At 39.1% G+C, this 18594-nt stretch overlaps 3 non-coding genes across 3 annotated transcripts; all 3 read right to left on the reverse strand.

The window, feature by feature from the left end:
* Positions 1-1891: 1891 nt before the first annotated feature.
* Positions 1892-1999, reverse strand: LOC148548693 (small nucleolar RNA R71). The gene has a single exon (XR_015897815.1). It is a non-coding gene; the product is annotated as a small nucleolar RNA R71 (small nucleolar RNA).
* Positions 2000-6745: 4746 nt separating this feature from the next.
* On the reverse strand, positions 6746-6849 carry LOC148548694 (small nucleolar RNA R71). The gene has a single exon (XR_015898009.1). It is a non-coding gene; the product is annotated as a small nucleolar RNA R71 (small nucleolar RNA).
* Positions 6850-17758: 10909 nt separating this feature from the next.
* LOC148548695 (small nucleolar RNA R71) lies at positions 17759-17866 on the reverse strand. Its single transcript, XR_015898849.1, has one exon. It is a non-coding gene; the product is annotated as a small nucleolar RNA R71 (small nucleolar RNA).
* Positions 17867-18594: the final 728 nt, after the last annotated feature.

The following is an 18594-nucleotide window of genomic DNA, read 5'->3' on the forward strand; positions in this document are numbered from 1 at the left end:
GATCCTCAAGTTGTTCTTGATGATTTTCTTTGTTTGATCTTTACATTTTCTTGTTTTGTGTCTTTTCTTGTTTTTCATATGCATTTTCAAATTGTTAGTGTCCCTAGTACAAAAGTTCTTAAGTTTGGTGTCTTGCATGTCTTTCTTTTCTTAAAAATTTTAAAAAATATGTTCTTGATGTTCATCATGATCTTCAAAGTGTTCTTGGTGTTCATCTTGACATTCAAAGTGTTCTTGCATGCATTATTTGTTTTGATCTTAAATTTTTATGTTTTGTTTCATTTTGTTATTTTTCTCTCTCCTCATTAAAAATTCAAAAGTAAAAAAAATATCTTTTCCTTATTCTTCTCATAATTTTCGAAATTTTGAGTTGACTTTGTCAAAAACTTTTAAAATTTAGTTGTTTCTTGTTAGACAAGTCAAAATTTCAATTTAAAAACTTTATCTTTTCAAATCTTTTTCAAAATCAATTCTTTTTCATTTTTTTTATGATTTTCGAATTTCATTCTTAAAATTTTTCAAAATCTTTTTCATTTTTCTTTTATTGTTTTCGAAAATTTTAAAACTAATTTTTCAAAATATTTTTCTTAATTTTATTTCATATTTTCGAAAATCCTTGCTAACAATTAATGTTTCGATTCAAAAATTTCAAGTTTGTTACTTTATTGTTAGGAAAGGTTCAATCTTTAAATTCTAGAATCATATCTTTTAGTTTCTTGTTAGTCAAGTCATAAACTTTAATTTTAAAAATCAAATCTTTTTAATTTCTTTTTCAATTCTTTTTCAAAATAAATTTCAATCATATCTTTTTAAATTTTAATTTCAAAATCTTTTTCTAACTTCTTATCTTTTCAAAATTTATTTTCAAATCTTTTTCAACTAACTACTTGACTTGTTTTTTTAATTTTTAAAAAAAGTTTACAATTTCTTATCTTTTTCAAAACCACCTAACTACTTTTCCACTTATAATTTTTGAAAATCACTAACTACTTTTTCAAAAATCTTTTTAATTAACTAATTGTTTTAGTTTTTAATTTCTTGTATTTCTTTTTCAAATTTTCGAAACTAACTTAATTAATTAAATAAAAATAAAAATATTTTTCTTTTCCCTCTTCTTAAAATTTGAATACTCTCTCTCTCTCTCATCTCTTTCTATTTATTTTATTTATTTACTAACATTTCTCTTCTACTCATCTAATAATTCGAACCCTCTCACTCTCTCTGTGTTCGAATTCTTCTTATTCTCTCTCTACCTCATTCTTCTATTCTTCTTTTCCTCTGACATATAAAGGAATCTCTATACTTGACATAGAGGATTCCTCTTCTCTTTTTGTTCTCTTCTTTTTCATATGAGCAGGAACAGGGATAAAAACATTCTTGTTGAAGCTGATCCTGAACCTGAAAAGACTCTGAAGAGGAAGCTAAGAGAAGCTAAAGCACAACACTCCGGAGAGGACCTTACAGCAAATTTTGAAAAAGAGACAAACATGGCAGCCGAACCTGAGAACAATGGTGGAGATGCAAGGAAGATGCTTGGTGACTTTACTGCACCAACTTCCAACTTCTATGGAAGAAGCATCTCAATTCTTGCAATTGGAGCAAAAAACTTTGAGCTTAAGCCTCAATTATTTTCTCTAATGCAGCAGAATTGCAAGTTTCATGGACTTCCATTGGAAGATCCTCATCAGTTCTTAGCTGAATTCTTGCAAATCTGTGACACTGTTAAGACCAATGGGGTTGATCCCGAGGTCTACAGACTTATGCTTTTCGCCTTTGCTATAAGAGACAGAGCTAGGATATGATTGGACTCACAACCTAGAGAAAGCCTGAAGTCTTGGAAAAAGTTGGTCAATGCTTTCTTGGCCAAATTCTTTCCACCTCAAAAGAGAGCAAGCTTAGAGTGGAAGTCCAAACCTTCAGACAGAAGGAAGGTGAATCCCTCTATGAAGCTTGGGAAAGATACAAGCAATTAATCAGAAGGTGTCCTTCTGACATGCTTTCAGAATGGAGCATCTTAGGTATATTCTATGATGGTCTGTCTGAATTATCCAAGATGTCATTGGACCACTCTGCTAGTGGATCTCTTCATCTGAAGAAAACACCTGCAGAAGCCCAAGAACTCATTGAAATGGTTGCAAATAACCAGTTCATGTATACTTCTAAAAGAAATCCTGTGAATAATAGGATGACTCAGAAGAAATGAGTTCTTGAGATTGATACTCTGAATGCCATATTGGCTCAGAATAAAATATTGACTCTGCAAGTCAATATGATTTCTCAGAATCTAACTGGAATGCAAGCTGCATCCGGAAGTACTAAAGAAGCCTCATCTGAAGGAGAAGCTTATGACCCGAAAAATCCTGCAATGGAAGAGGTGAATTACATGGGAGAATCCCATGGAAACACCTATAATCCTTCATGGAGAAATCATCCAAATTTCTCATGGAAGGGTCAACAGAAGCCTCAACAAGGCTTTAATAATAATAATGGTTGGAGAAACAGGTTTGGCAATAGCAAGCCTTTTCCATCATCTTCTCAGCAACAGACAGAGAATTCTAAGCAGAGCCTCTCTGACTTAGTAACCATAGTCTCTGATCTATCTAAAACTGCTCTCATTTTCATGACTGAAACAAGGTCCTCCATCAAAAATTTGGAGGCACAAGTGGGTCAGCTGAGTAAAAGAGTTACCGAAATCCCTCATAGTACTCTCCCAAGCAATACAGAAGAGAATCCAAAGAGAGAGTGCAAGGCCATCAATATATCCAAAGTGGCCGAACCTATAGAGGAGGAAGAGGCAGTGATTTTCAGTGAGGAAGACCTCAATGGACATCCACTTACCACTAAGGAGTTCCCTAATGAGGAACCAAAGGATTCTGAGGCTCATACAGAGACCATAGAGATTCCACTGAACTTACTGTTGACATTCATGAGCTCTGATGAGTATTCTTCCTCTGAAGAGGATGAAGATATTGTTGAAGAGTAAGTTGCTCGGTATCTAGGCGCAATCATGAAGCTGAATGCCAAGTTATTTGGTAATGAGACTTGGGAGGATGAACCTCCATTGCTCATTGACGTTAGGATTTTTGCTGGTAAATAATTTTATAAAAATAGTCGTGTTGTAGATATAGTTTCTAAACCGACAGAAATCCCTTTGTACAAACGTTTTGGTTGTCACAAGTAACAAACCCCTTTAAAATTGATAACCGAAGTATTTAAACCTCGGGTCGTCTTCTCAAGGAACTGCAGGGAGGTATGTTTTTACTATTGGTTATGAAGATTGTAAATTGGGGGTTTTGAAAGTAAGGAACAAGTAATTTGAATGACAAGTAAAATAAATAAATAACTGTAAAACACACTTTTGGAATTGTATAAGAAATTGGAAGTCCTATCCTAATTATCCTTATCAATGGTAATGAGAATTGAGTCTTACTCCCACTTGGTTAGCCTTTACTAAAGCAAGGGAAGATCAAGTGGATTAATTAGTCTGATCTTCAGGTTCTAGTCAATTCCTGAGAAAGGACTGGAATTATTGAAGTTCAATTCAATTAGCAAAGATAACAATTATCGATTCATGCCAGGCATCTTGGCCAGTTTCACTGACCTTTTCTTTACTATTTTTAGGTTAGTTTCATGCATTTCTTTAGGAAATAAGCTAGTTTTGGGTAGATATTCACTTATGCCTTGATTCAAGCATACATTGTGTATTTTACATAATTTCATGAAGATTTTGCATAAGTTTAGTGACAAATATTATGTTGCATTACTCATGACTTGGACTAGAGCTTTGATGCACTTTATTGCTTGATTTCAGGACCAAAAGGAAGCAAGAAAAGGGGAGGTAACTTCCAAGATTAATGAGAAAAGTGATTGCAAATAACACTCTCAAAAAGCCATCAATGCCCACGTTAGAGAGTCACGTTAACTAAGTTAACGTGAACTCTAACGTGGAGAAGAGAAGTTGAGCCAACGTTAGTGACAATGTTGGCAATTACTCATAAGTGGCCACGTTAGAAGCCACGTTAACCTAGTTAACGTGGCATCTAACGTTAAGGGGGGAAGAGAAGCCAACGTTAGTGACACTCAATATTGTCACTAACGTTGGCCTATGGTGCAAAGTACCACATTAACTCCCACGTTAACTTGGTTAACGTGGGAACTAACGTAAGGGATGAAGAGTTGTCGACAACGTTAGTGACACTCAACATTGTCACTAACGTTGAAGCAACCACACAACCCCCAAGAGTCACATTAACTTCCACGTTAACTTGGTTAACGTGGAAGCTAACGATGAGGAATGAAGGATGAGCCAACGTTAGTGACACTCAACACTGTCACTAACGTTGGGATGGCTAAAGATGGCCACGTTAGAAGCCACGTTAACCTAGTTAACGTGGACTCTAACGTGAGACCTGGGGGCACATTGGAACGTTAGTGACAATGTTGAATGTCACTAACGTTCTCGAAGGATGGCAAGGGCCACGTTAGAAGCCACGTAACCTAGTTAACGTGGGCTTTAACGTGAAGCAAGAAGGGGCACATTGGAACGTTAGTGATAATGTTGAGTGTCACTAACGTTGTCGAAGGTTAACAAGGCAACGTTAAAAGCCACGTTAACCTAGTTAACATGGGTTTTAACGTGAGGCAAAGGGGTGCATTGGAACGTTAGTGACAATGTTAAGTGTCACTAACGTTCTCGAACTTATATTCTCACTAAATATTAACACCCCTAACGTCCTGAACTAAAGTCTCCACCCACTTCGCACTTTCTCTCTGCAAGTAAAGCCAAGCCCAAATAAAGAAAGGAACTGCTTCAAACTCAAGATCCAAAGGCCCAAGACTTGAAGAATCACACTAGAAGCTGAGAAGAGTAGTATATATAGGAGTAGCTTTGAATTGAGAAGAAGTTCTGGAGGCTGGGAAAAAGAGAACTACTCTCTGTATTTTACTTTCTTTGCAATTTCTAGTTTTATGATGTATTCTCCATCTTTGTTTTCATTTTCAAGAGCTATGAACAACTAAACCCCTTTCATTGGGTTAGGGAGCTCTGTTGTAATTTGATGGATCAATACTAATTTTCATTATTCTTCTTCTATCTTTCCTCTTGATTTTACTTGAAAGCTTTCGATCATCATCCAATTGAGTAGTTATCTTGGAAGAGAAGCTATTCAAACTTGGATCTCTTCTGAACCTTGAAAGAGGAATGAAGAGATAAAGCTAGAAATGCTTTCTCATGCTGGACCAAATTGGGTTTAGATGGGTATGTGACTATAACCCTCTCAATACTTGATTTGGGAAATGCATGTGGTATAATCAGTGACCATACTTCATCTCTTCTCATGAGCAAGTGACCAAGGAATTGGCTATTGATCAAGATTTGAGAGATTGAATTGCAAGAAATTGTAATTCAATCACTTAAGATTGCCAAGGAGATCAATGAGTGCATTGATTGAGGAAGAGATGAAAATGAACTTGATCCGGAGAATTACAACATCTCCTAAGCCCAATGAACTCCCCATCTCTGATCTTACCCATTCTCTTTAATTTCTGCCATTTACTTTTATGAGCAAATCCTCCATTTCCATTGACAATTCTGCAATTTATTTTCAGTCATTTACTTCCAGTCCTTTAATTCTAGCATTTACTTTTCTGTTATTTACATTCCCGCCATTTTATTTTCTGCAACTCTCAACCCAAATTCTGGATTTGCTCAACTAGAACATTCTTCTAATTAAAGTTGCTTGATCAATCAATCCCTGTGGGATTCGACCTCACTCTATTGTGAGTTTTTACTTGATGACAAATTCGGTACACTTGCCGAAGGGAGATTTGTTGAGAGACGTTTTCCGTGCATTAAGTTTATGGCGCCGTTGCTGGGGATTGATTGTGAATCAACAATGATTAAATTGGAAGATCACTAGATTGAGCATTTATATTTTGTGAATTTTATTTTTCTGTTGGAGTGATTTACTTTTTGATTTAGTTAAACTTCTTCCCTTCCCCCTCTACTCTTTTGTTTTTCTTTGTTATTTTCAATTCTATTTGCTAACCCACTAACTGTTTGATATATTGCATCACCCACAACTAACAGCAATTCTGACACAAATACTGTCTGCACCTATTTTTTTTGCTGGTACTTGTTGGTTGTATGACAGGGAGAAAAAGCGGGGCTTCAACTTCCTTTGATTCTGAACCTGAGAGAACCTTCCTTAGACTAAGGAGGGAGGCAAAAGAAAAATGTGTAGTTGGTGCTGAAGAAGAGGAGGAACACTTTGAGGAATACTTTGAACCTAACATGGAAGAAAACATGGAAAATCATCATGAAGAAGAGACTCACAACCATGGCAGAGGAGGTGGAGCAAATCATGCTGGGGAGGATAGAAGAGTTTTGGGCTCTTACATCAATCCAAACCCAGGAAATTGTTGAAGTAGCATCCAAAAGCCAACAATCCATGCCAACAACTTTGAACTTAAACCACAGCTCATCACCCTTGTTCAGAACAACTGTTCGTTTGGAGGAGGTGTTCAAGAAGACCCCAATTAACATTTGACCACCTTCCTGATAATATGTGACACAGTGAAATCTAATGGTGTTCACCCTGACGCCTATAGACTGCTCTTATTTCCCTTCTCACTCAGGGACAAGGCAGCCAAGTGGCTGGAATCCTTCCCAAGGGAGAGCTTGACAACTTGGGAGGATGTGGTGAATAAATTCTTAGCAAGATTCTACCCTCCTCAATGAATCAATAGGCTGAGAGCTGAGGTTCAAACTTTCAGGCAACAAGATGGTGAGACTCTGTATGAAGCATGGGAGAGGTTCAAGGACTTAACAAGGAGGTGTCCACCTGACATGTTCAACGAATGGGTCCAGCTGCACATTTTCTATGAAGGGCTCTCTTATGAGTCAAAGAAAACGACTACTTCTAAGAAACAGTAGCAGAAAACGACTACTTCTATGCTTCCGAAAGAGGGAACACAAGAGGAGTGATGGAGCTAAACAATGTAGATACTCTATTGGCCCAAAACAAGCTCATTACCCAGCAGCTGGCTGACCTCACCAAGAAGATGGAGAGGAACCAAGTAGCAGCAATCTCATCTTCATCAACAATCCAAGAAGGAGTGAATGAAGAAGCAGAGGGGAGTCAGGAGCAAGCCAACTACATTGGGAATTCACCAAGGAAAAACTATGATCCATACTCCAAGACTTACAACCCTGGATGGAGAAATCACCCAAACTTTGGGTGGGGAAGTGAGCAAGATCAAAACTAAGACCAGAGACGTTACAACTCTAACAACAATGTAGCTCACCAGCAATTCACCCAGAGGACATCTCAACACCCCCACAACAACACGTCTCCACACACTTATCAAAACCAAAACAGCACATCTGCTCCGAATCACTCATCAATTAATGACAAGCTCTCTAAGATTGAAGCCTTACTTGAAGGAATATGCCAAGAGATTGAAGAAAATAAGGTGTTCAAAGAGGAGGTGCGAGCCAATATTAAGAACCAGGGAGAGACCATTAGGAAGCTGGAATTCCAGGTGGGATATTTAGCTGAGAAGATTCCCAAACCTACTGATAGCTTCCCAAGTGACACGTAGAAAAACCCCAAGGGAGAAGCAAAGAAAGTAAGATGGGAAGATTGCAAAATGGTCACTGCAAGTGATCAAGAGATTGAAGACAAGCAAGGCAAAATGTGCAAACAACCTGAAGACAACTCAACAAAGGAGGAGGATAGAGATCACAAAGAACCAGAAATCTCACAACAAGAGCTGCTGAAGCTCTATGCACCATTCCCTCAACTGCTCAATGGTGCTGTGGGAAAAAGAATATACTCAAGGTTCCTAGACTTGTTTGCATCTCTGCATGTGAACATACCATTCATCAAGGCAATTCAACAAATGCCTGCATTCATCAAGTATATGAAGGAACTTCTTCCCAGGAAAAGCTCACTCAAGGGAGGGCAGACTATAGTGATGAACAAGGAACGTAGTGCCCTTATTCAACCTGAGTTGCTTACAAAAAGAAGAGACCCAGGAAGTTTTCATATCCCTTGTGCCATAGGTGAAAATATGTTCGACAGAGCACTATGTGATTTAGGGGCCAGCATCAACTTACTGCCCTTATCCCTGGTGAAGAGGCTGCAAATCAATGAGATAATGCCCACAGATGTCATTATCAGACTGGCTGACAAAACTCAAAAGCAAGCAATAGGAGTGGTGGAAAATGTGTTGCTAAAGGTTGGGAAGTACTTTCTCCCAACAGAATTTGTCATTCTGGACATGGAAGAAAGTCATACTCACCCAATCATATTGGGAAGACCATTTCTAGCTACAGCCAGAGCACTTATCGATGTAGAGAAAGGGGAGCTAATATTGAGAATCCATGATGAACGACTCAGCTTCAATATTTTCAAACTCTCACAAGAAACAGATCAAGAGGACAAGGAACTAAGCACAAATGATAATGAGACACTGAAGGAGGAAACAAGCACTGAAGCACAGCCAGTTCATTCTGAGATCCCCTTAATAGATAAACAAGGAAAACAGCAATTACTACAGCTCAAGGAAAAGTTGGAGGAACCCAAACCTCTAGAGGCAGGTGAAGACAGCATCACAACTCCTTGGAGAAAAGAGGTCACCAAGGGGAAGACAACCTCAAAAGAAACAAAGAAGAAGGTACCAAGGAGATGGAAGAACAAGAAGATCCCTACGGAAGACTTCTCTCCAGGGGATAGAGTTGTCTCAGCTTACTTCCCAAATATTCTCCCTAATCTCCCTATTGTGCCATCTCAATTACCTAAGGTCTTCACTATCAATATAGTTCTTTCCCTGGAACATGTGGAGATCATTGATCCAACCAATGGATACAAGTCCACAGCAAGAGGGGAGGACTTTAAGCACTACCAACCACCATGATGAAGGAAAAACGTCAAGCTAGTGACGCTAAAGAAGCGCTTCATGGGAGGCAACCCATGTTTTATATGCTTTCAGATGATAATGAATAAGTCAATCTTTATGAGCATCAATCCAAAGTTGACAAATAATTGGTGAAAATCTTCTTATGCAGAATATAGTGAGGAACAAGTTTGGTGTTCAAAGCAAACCTAGACGCATGCTAGTCTTGGGAGCTTTGAACACAAAACCTCCATCACAGTGATCCAAACTAAGTTTGGTGTCACCTCATGGTGCCACCAAAATGCATATAAGGACCCACCAATAGTTAGTTAGTTAGTTGGAATTCATAAATAAACAATCAAATCTCTTCTTTCCTTTTATTCTAGCCGTAGAGTTTGAATTTTTTTATTAATTTCCTTATTTTAAATCTTTATAGGAAAGGAAAAGAAGCATGAAAAGGGATTGATTGGATAATTAAATGGGGGAGATTTCGCCACTTAATGAAGAGCACTACACACATGTCTCAAGAGGGAACGCATGGGGAAAAGCGGCCATGCAACATTGGAGAAAGAAGACCCTTGAAGACCGAACCAATCACTCTCATTAAGTGATGATCCTTGTCTTTCCTTCATAAACAACCCCATCCGTCCATCTAGTAAACATTCATTGTCATCACACACCCTTCACCACTCTTCATTTCGGTACAATACATCCCCTATCCGATTACAAACATTCCTCCCCTCACTTTCCTTATTGCCATAAAACCCTAAAAAACCAAAAGTCTCCACAACCTTACCACCTTTACATATTAATCATCATTCATGGCATCTTCAAGTTCTAAGAGAAGAGAGGGGAAGGAACCCATGGAAGAACACCCATATGATGAGAAGAGATTTAGAAGCTTGCATCATGCATTGCAATACGGGTGGATGGTTGATAAGGAAATCATTTATGAGCTGGGATTTCAAGTGAAGAAGACTGAATGCCCCGAAATCACAGAGAAGGTAGAAAGGAGAAGATGGGAGCTCCTCACTGACCCGGTCACTAAGGTGAATGCAAATCTCATAAGAGAATTTTATGCAAAGGCAGTCAGATATGATAAGAAAGATGAGTCATATACAAGCTTTGTGAGAGGAACAATGGTGGATTTTGGTCCCATGAGTGTAATGAGAGCATTTTAGCTACGGTTTATACCGTTTGAAGAAGAAAGTTATCACTTAAGATTGGACAACAACCCCAATTATGACCAGCTTTTACGAGACCTTTGTGTACCGAGAGCTGACTGGGAAAGGGGTACTGGAAATAAACCAAAGTTCATTAAGAGAACAAACCTCACTCCTGAAGCCAAGGGGTGGTTTGAGCTTGTAAGGAGGTCCATCCTACCAGCTGCTAATAATTCAGAGGTCAACATCAATCGAGCCACTATGGTACAATGCTTAGTACAAGGTGGGAAAATCAAAGTGCATGAGCTCATTGCCGAAGGGATTCAAGAGTCAGCTGAGAAAGCTGACTCAGGTGCCAGACTTTGGTACCCCAGTACCATTCTCCGCTTGTGCAACAAGGCCAAGGTAATATTTGAGGACAGCAGCCCAGACTGGGTGAACCCAGGGAGGCCAGTCACACTCGAGCGAATGGTCTATACCACACCGGCTCAGCAACTAAGAAGGCTACATATAGGAAGGCAAAGGGCCCAGGGAGAAGCTCATCAAGATGAATATCATCAGGAAGAATATCAACAAGAAGAGCATCATGACCCAGCCAACTTGAATATGACTCACCTTCTAAGAGCCATTGAAGATTTGGGACAGAGACATATGGAAGGACAAGAGCAAATACTGAACTGGCTGAGCCAACAGGAAGCATGGCAAAAACAACAAATGGAGCAGCAGCAGGAACAATACTCCCAGCTCACTCAAGCCATCAACCAAGTGAATGAGAGGCAAGAGGTTCAAGAGAAGCACTTGCAAGAACTCAACCAGCGGCAGATAGCCCAAATGAAAACTTTCAATGAGTTCAGTGTACTCAATGAAGGAAGGCAACTACATAGGGAGGAGTTCTATGTAAACACTCAAGCCGAGTTGAACTACATGACCAGTAATATACATCAGCTACACTATGCCATCCCTACATATGATGAGGTCCAAAAAGAATTTGTAGAACAAGAAGAGAGGAAAGTGAAACAGCAAAAGGAGACACTCAAGAAGAAGATGGAAGATAGTGGTTTCTGGAGGAAGCTGCTTGGAAAAGGCAAGGGAAGTGGAAGTACAAGCACTCAAGAGAGACACAATGAGGACAAACAAGGATGGGAGCATGGACATCCACATGAATGAAAGGTGGTGGAGTTCTTTTTAGTCCATCGTTTTCTATGCTTTAAATAAGGAAGATCTTGTATGAAATAGAACCTGCTTCCATGTTATGTTTAAACTTTTTAAAATTGTGTCTTTTAAGTTTTCCTTCTGAATAGGTCCATGATTTCTGGTTTAAATGTCACTGCATCATTCCCTTATTTACTTGTAAGCTTGTCCATTTTAAATCAAATTGAAGAAGAGAATGATTGTTTTCAAAAGACCAGAGTAGAGTTCATATTGTGGAAGTGCATTCATGAATCTTTGGGGTAGTCATAAGTTAGCTAAGTTGGTTCAACCACAAGGCTGGGATGACAATTATCTAGCCTGAATACTTTGCTTTGGATACACTCATGAGATTAAGTTAATAACAAGATCCTAAGAAGAGAAAAGGGAAAGAACAATGGAAGTGAAAAACAAAAGAAAAAGAGTAAGTAATAAGGCTAGGCATCAATGGTTTTAATCTTGAGGCAAGTGTCTGTGGTGCTCCTGTGTGAGGGATCTACTTGGATGAATAAGCTCTTAGGGGTGCCTTATCACTTGGTAACTTGGGTTAACTAACTCGGGATTATCAGCTGAAAGTCCACTATCAAGAGTAACCTTCACTACAGAACACTTAGTAACCCAAAGAGGTGCTGGACACCAAAGTCTCAAGAAAAGAAAATAAATAAACTAAATGCCTGTAGTGTGTATGTATGGAGGATAGGCTTGAGGGAGTAAGTCCTTAGGGGTGTCTCAACACCTAGCACCTTGAAGCAACTGGTTCGGGAGTGTTGGCTGAAAGCTTATCTTAAAGAGTTGCCCCCTTACAGAGCACTTAGCCTAAATAACACAAACAACCCTTGGAATAACAATAAAAGGATCAATGAATAAAAGTCTCATGGGATATAAACAAAGTGGGTGTTTTAGGACATGATAAAGGTCTGAAAGCCAGTAATGGAATGAACATAAATTGCTATGCATGAAACCACCATAAAATCAGTAACATAACTTCCATAAGAATGACTCATTCCTCTGGATATTCCATTCATCATTCTCTTGTTCCAGTACTTGCTTAGGGACAAGTAAGCTTTAAGTTTGGTGTTGTGATGCCAGGGCATCTTGGCTAGTTTCACTGAGCTTTTCTTTACTATTTTTAGGTTAGTTTCATGCATTTCTTTAGGAAATAAGCTAGTTTTGGGTAGATATTCACTTATTCCTTGATTCAAGCATACATTGTGCATTTTACATAATTTCATGAGGATTTTGCATAAGTTTAGTGACAAATATTATGTTGCATTACTCATGAATTGGACTAGAGCTTTGATGCACTTTCTTGCTTGATTTTAGGACCAAAAGGAAGCAAGAAAAGGGGAGGTAACTTGCAAGGATAATGAGAAAAGTGATTGCCAATAACACTCTAAAAAAAAAAAGCCATCAATGCCCACGTTAGAGAGTCACGTTAACTAAGTTAACGTGAACTCTAACGTGGAGAAGAGAAGTTGAGCCAACGTTAGTGACACTTAACATTGTCACTAACGTTGGCAATTACACATAAGTGGCCATGTTAGAAGCCATGTTAACCTAGTTAACGTGGCCTCTAACGTTAAGGGGGGGAAGAGAAGCCAACGTTAGTGACACTCAACATTGTCACTAACGTTGGCCTATGGTGCAAAGTACCACGTTAACTCCCACGTTAACTTGGTTAACGTGGGAACTAACGTAAGGGATGAAGAGTTGTCGACAACGTTAGTGACACTCAACATTGTCACTAACATTGAAGCAACCACACAACCCCCAAGAGTCACGTTAACTTCCACGTTAACTTGGTTAACGTGGAAGCTAACGATGAGGAATGAAGGATGAGCCAACGTTAGTGACACTCAACATTGTCACTAACGTTGGGATGGCTAAAGATGGCCACGTTAGAAGCCACGTTAACCTAGTTAACGTGGACTCTAACGTGAGACCTGGGGGCACATTGGAACGTTAGTGACAATGTTGAATGTCACTAACGTTCTCGAAGGATGGCAAGGGCCACGTTAAAAGCCACGTTAACCTAGTTAACGTGGGCTTTAACGTGAAGCAAGAAGGGGCACATTGGAACGTTAGTGACAATGTTGAGTGTCACTAACGTTCTCGAAGGTTAACAAGGCAACGTTAAAAGCCACGTTAACCTAGTTAACGTGGGTTTTAACGTGAGGCAAAGGGGTGCATTGGAATGTTAGTGACAATGCTAAGTGTCACTAACGTTCTCGAACTTATATTCTCACTAAATATTAACACCCCTAACGTCCTGAACTAAAGTCTCCGCCCACTTCGCACTTTCTCTCTGCAAGTAAAGCCAAGCCCAAATAAAGAAAGGAACTGCTTCAAACTCAAGATCCAAAGGCCCAAGACTTGAAGAATCACACTAGAAGTTGAGAAGAGTAGTATATAGGAGTAGCTTTGAATTGAGAAGAAGTTCTGGAGGCTGGGAAAAAGAGAACTACTCTCTGTATTTTACTTTCTTTGCAATTTCTAGTTTTATGATGTATTCTCCATCTTTGTTTTCATTTTCAAGAGCTATGAACAACTAAACCCCTTTCATTGGGTTAGGGAGCTCTGTTGTAATTTGATGGATCAATACTAATTTTCATTAATCTTCTTCTATCTTTCCTCTTGATTTTACTTGAAAGGTTTCGATCTTCATCCAATTGAGTAGTTATCTTGGAAGAGAAGCTATTCAAACTTGGATCTCTTTTGAACCTTGAAAGAGAAATGAAGAGATCAAGCTAGAAATCCTTTCTCATGCTGGACCAAATTGGGTTTGGATGGGTATGTGACTATAACCCTCTCAATACTTGATTTGGGAAATGCATGTGGTATATTCAGTGACCATACTTCATCTCTTCTCATGAGCAATTGACCAAGGAATTGGCTATTGATCAAGATTTGAGAGATTGAATTGCAAGAAATTGTAATTCAATTACTTAAGATTGCCAAGGAGATCAATGAGTGCATTGATTGAGGAAGAGATGAAAATGAACTTGATCCGGATAATTGCAACATCTCCTAAGCCCAATGAACTCCCCATCTCTGATCTTACCCATTCTCTTTAATTTCTGCCATTTAATTTTATGAGCAAATCCCCCATTCCCATTTACAATTCTGCAATTTATTTTCAGTCATTTACTTTCAGTCCTTTAATTCTAGCATTTACTTTTCTATTATTTACATTCCCGCCATTTTGTTTTCTGCAACTCTCAACCCAAATTCTGGATTCGATCAACTAGAATATTCTTCTAATTAAAGTTGCTTGATCAATTAATCCCTGTGGGATTCGACCTCACTCTATTGTGAGTTTTTACTTGACGACAAATTCGGTACACTTGCGAAGGGAGATTTGTTGAGAGACAAGTTTTCCGTGCATCACGTACACACGATGTATGCATACGCGTCGCCTTGCAACTTCACTTCTACGCGCGCGTGTCTGTGGCGCGTGCGCGGATGCCAGGGCATCTTAGGCTAGTTTTACCAGCCTTGTTCTTTGTTTTTAATAGGTTTTATGCACTTTCTTCAGCTATAAGTAAGGAAATTGGGTAGAAATTTATGTATCCCTAGATTCATTCAACCATGAGTAATTTGATGCAATTTCATGATGATTTATGCTATGATTACTTGTATGCTAAGAATGATAAGAATTCTCATGACTTTAGCAAGGCTTTGATGCATTTATTGGTTGATGATAGGTAAAGGAAAGCATGGAGGAAGGTTGGAAAAGGAGCATGGAAAAGACAAAGAGGAAGCAACGTTGGTGGCCAAGTTGGACCACCAACGTTGCCTCAAAAGTTGGAAGAGAAGCAAAGCAACTCTCTGTAAAGTGTGCTGATGCTCACGTTGGAGGTGGCGTTGGAGGTCCAACATTAACCCCAACGTTGTGAGAAAATGATCAATTCTGGGGCTGAAGAATTTTTGAGTGACGCATACGCGTCTATGACGCGTACGCGTGAAAAAGCAAAATTTTCATATCCACGCGCAAGCGTGAGTGACGTGCACGTGTAGAATGGCAAAATTGACCATCCACGCGTACGCGTGGGTCACGCATACGCGTCACTAGACGAACGTTAGAGTCCAACGTTGCCTCAAACGCCAGCCTCCAATGTCCTCGATGAAGAACCTAGAATTTGGATTTGAAAAATTGAAATTGACGCGTACGCGTCAGTGAAGCGTATGCGTGGATGGGAAAAATGGCGAATCACGCGTAAGCGTGGAGTACATGCACTCGTGAAAATGCCAACGTTGGAGGGAATGTTGGAGGTCCAACACTGAGGCCAACGTCCCATGCATTGTGTTGAAACTGTAAAATGAAATCTTTGTATCCATGCGCACGCATGAATGATCATTTTTGCCCCTGGTGCGCAAACGCGCAAAGCACGCGTACACGTGGATAGCGGGACGTTGGCCCTCCAACATTAAGTCAAACGCCAATCACAGCATGTTTCACTGGTTTTTCTGAAGAGCGTTTGAGTCAACGTTGGCCATCAAACATTGACCCCAACGTGAAGCATCAGACTCTGCATTTCAAACCAATCTCTTCTCAACAACAAAGGAAACCAATTGGAGCCAATTCAATCCAATTTCACCAAGGCCAAAACCCCAATTCAGAGACTGAAGATCAATGGAAGAGAGTGTATAAATAGTTTAGAATTTAAGTTAGAGGGACCTTTTTTTTGTTTTCGATTTTCCTTTTATTGAGTACTACACATTTACTTTCTGTTGATTTTTCTTTTGCAATGTATCTTTCAATCCAAATTTCCATTTTGAGAGCTATGAACAACTAAACCCCTTTCATTGGGTTAGGGAGCTCTATGTAATCGAATGGATCAATAGTAATTTTCATTCATCTTCTTCTTTCTTTTCTCTTGATTTTGCTAGAAAGCTTTCGTTCTTTATCCAATTGGATAGTTATCTTGGGAAAGAAGCTATTCATAATAGGATCTCCTCGGAACCTTGGAAGAGGAATGAGGAGATATGCTAGAAATGCTTTCTGACATTGGATTAGATTGGGGTTTAGATGGATATAGTGACATGTAATCCTACCAAAACTTTGATCTATTAATTTGGGTGGTATAATCATTGACCGAACTTCATCTCTTCCCACGAGCACTTAAATCAAGGAATTGGGGAATTGTTCATGCTTAGAGAGATTGGTGAGCCAAGAAATTGGGATCCACTCAATTAAGATTGCCAAGGAGATCAATGAATGCATTGATTGTGGAAGAGATGAAAATGAATTTGATCTGGAGTGTTATACATCTCCTAAACCCAATGATTCCCTCATCTCTGATCTACCCATTCTATTTACATTTTGCTTCTTTAATTTCATGTTAAATCCCCATTCCCTTTTAATTTCTTGCAATTTAAGTTCCTGTTCTTTAATTCCAGAAATTTAATTCTCTGTCATTTAACTTCTTGCAATTTAAGTTTCCCGCCAATTTTTTTTTCTGCAAGTCTCAATTCACTTCCGGTTTCGGTCAACTAGCATAATTCTCCAATAAACATTGCTTAATCTACCAATCCCTGTGGAATTTGACCTCACTCTACAGTGAGTTTTTACTTGACGACAATCCGGTGCACTTGCTGGAAGGAAATTTGTTGAGAGGCAAATTCCCGTGCATCAAGTTTATGGCGCTGTTGCCGAGGACTGGTTTTGTATTGACAATTACTAAATTGAAGGATAACTAGATTGAGCACTTACTTTTTCTTTTGATTAATTGCAATTTAATTTCAGTTTTTCATTTTATTCTCTGCAAATTTTCTGTTAGTTGTTTCTCTTTAATTTTACCTTACTTCTTTACTTTCCAGCAAGCTAACCTACTAACTATTTGATAAATTGTTCTAACCAAGCTAACTATACTCTATTTTAGTAGACTCTACACTTGTTGTTTCTAGTACTTGTTCATTGTATGACAGGTAGGAGAAAGGAAACCTCAACCTCATTTGATAGTGAACCGAAAAGAACTTTCTTGAGATTAAGGAGGGAAGCAAGAGGAAAAAGAGTTGTCGGTGTAGAAGAAGAGGAGAAATACTTTGATATAACCATGGAGGATGATATGGAAAACCATCATGAAAGAGAGGTGAACAATCATGCCAAAAGAGGTGGAGCTAACCCTACTGGACAAGAAAAGAGAGTTCTTGGATTATAAATCAATCCAAATCCAAAAAATTGTGGCAGCAGCATTCAAAGGCCAACTATCCATGCTAATAATTTCGAATTGAAGCCTCAGCTCATAACTCTTTTCCAGAACAATTGTTCTTTCGGAGGAAGTGCACAAGAGGATCCTAATGAGCGTCTCACTAAATTCCAAAGGATATGTGACACGGTTAAATCTAATGGTGTTCATCCTGACACCTATAGATTGCTACTGTTTCCATTCTCTTTGAGGGACAAAGCATCAAAATGGCTGGAGTCATTTCCAAAGGAAAGCTTGACCACCTGGGAAGATGTAATGAACAGATTCTTAACAAGGTTCTACCCTCCACAAAGAGTAAACAGGCTGAGAACTGAAGTGCAGACTTTCAGACAGCAAGATGGGGAAACTCTTTATGAAGCCTGGGAGAGATTCAAAGACTTGACAAAGAAATGTCCCCCTGATATGTTTAATGAGTGGGTACAAATCCACATCTTTTATGAAGGGCTGAATTGTGAATTAAGGAAGGCTGTAGACCACTCATCTGGAGGTTCCCTAAACAAGAAGAAGACCATTGAAGAGGCCATTGATGTTATAGAGACAGTAGCTGACAATGAGTATTTTTTTTGCCTCAGATAGGAGCAACAACAGGGGAGTCTTGGAATTAAATCATATGGATGTAATCCTGGCCCAGAATAAGATGATCACCAAGCAACTAGCTGAATTGACCAAGCAAATGGAGAAGACTCAGGCTGCAGCTATCCATGCTCAACCATCACCCCAAAAAGAATTGGAGACAAAAGAAAGAGTTAACTGGGAGGAAGCTAATTACCTTGGAAATTCATCTAGGCAAGCTAATGATCCATACTCTAAAACCTATAACTCTGGTTGGAGGAACCACCCAAACTTTGGGTGGGAGAACCAACAAAGCCAAGGCCAAGAACACAGACCTCACAATCGTAAGCAGTATAACAACTCTACTCACCAAAACTCCAACCAAAGACCATACCAAACCACACAAAACACTCACTCACAGCCACCATACCAAAGCCACAACACCCACTCTCAACACCCAAATTCCAACCAACCATCACCACATGATGATGATAGAATGGCAAAACTAGAAGCTATGCTTGCAAACCTTAACAAAGAGTGTGAAGACATGAAGAAATTCCGGGAAGAAGTGAAAGGTAGTATGA

This window comes from Arachis ipaensis, chromosome B8 (assembly GCF_059453495.1).
Source record: "Arachis ipaensis isolate K30076 ecotype BB chromosome B8, ASM5945349v1, whole genome shotgun sequence".
NCBI lineage: Eukaryota > Viridiplantae > Streptophyta > Magnoliopsida > Fabales > Fabaceae > Arachis > Arachis ipaensis.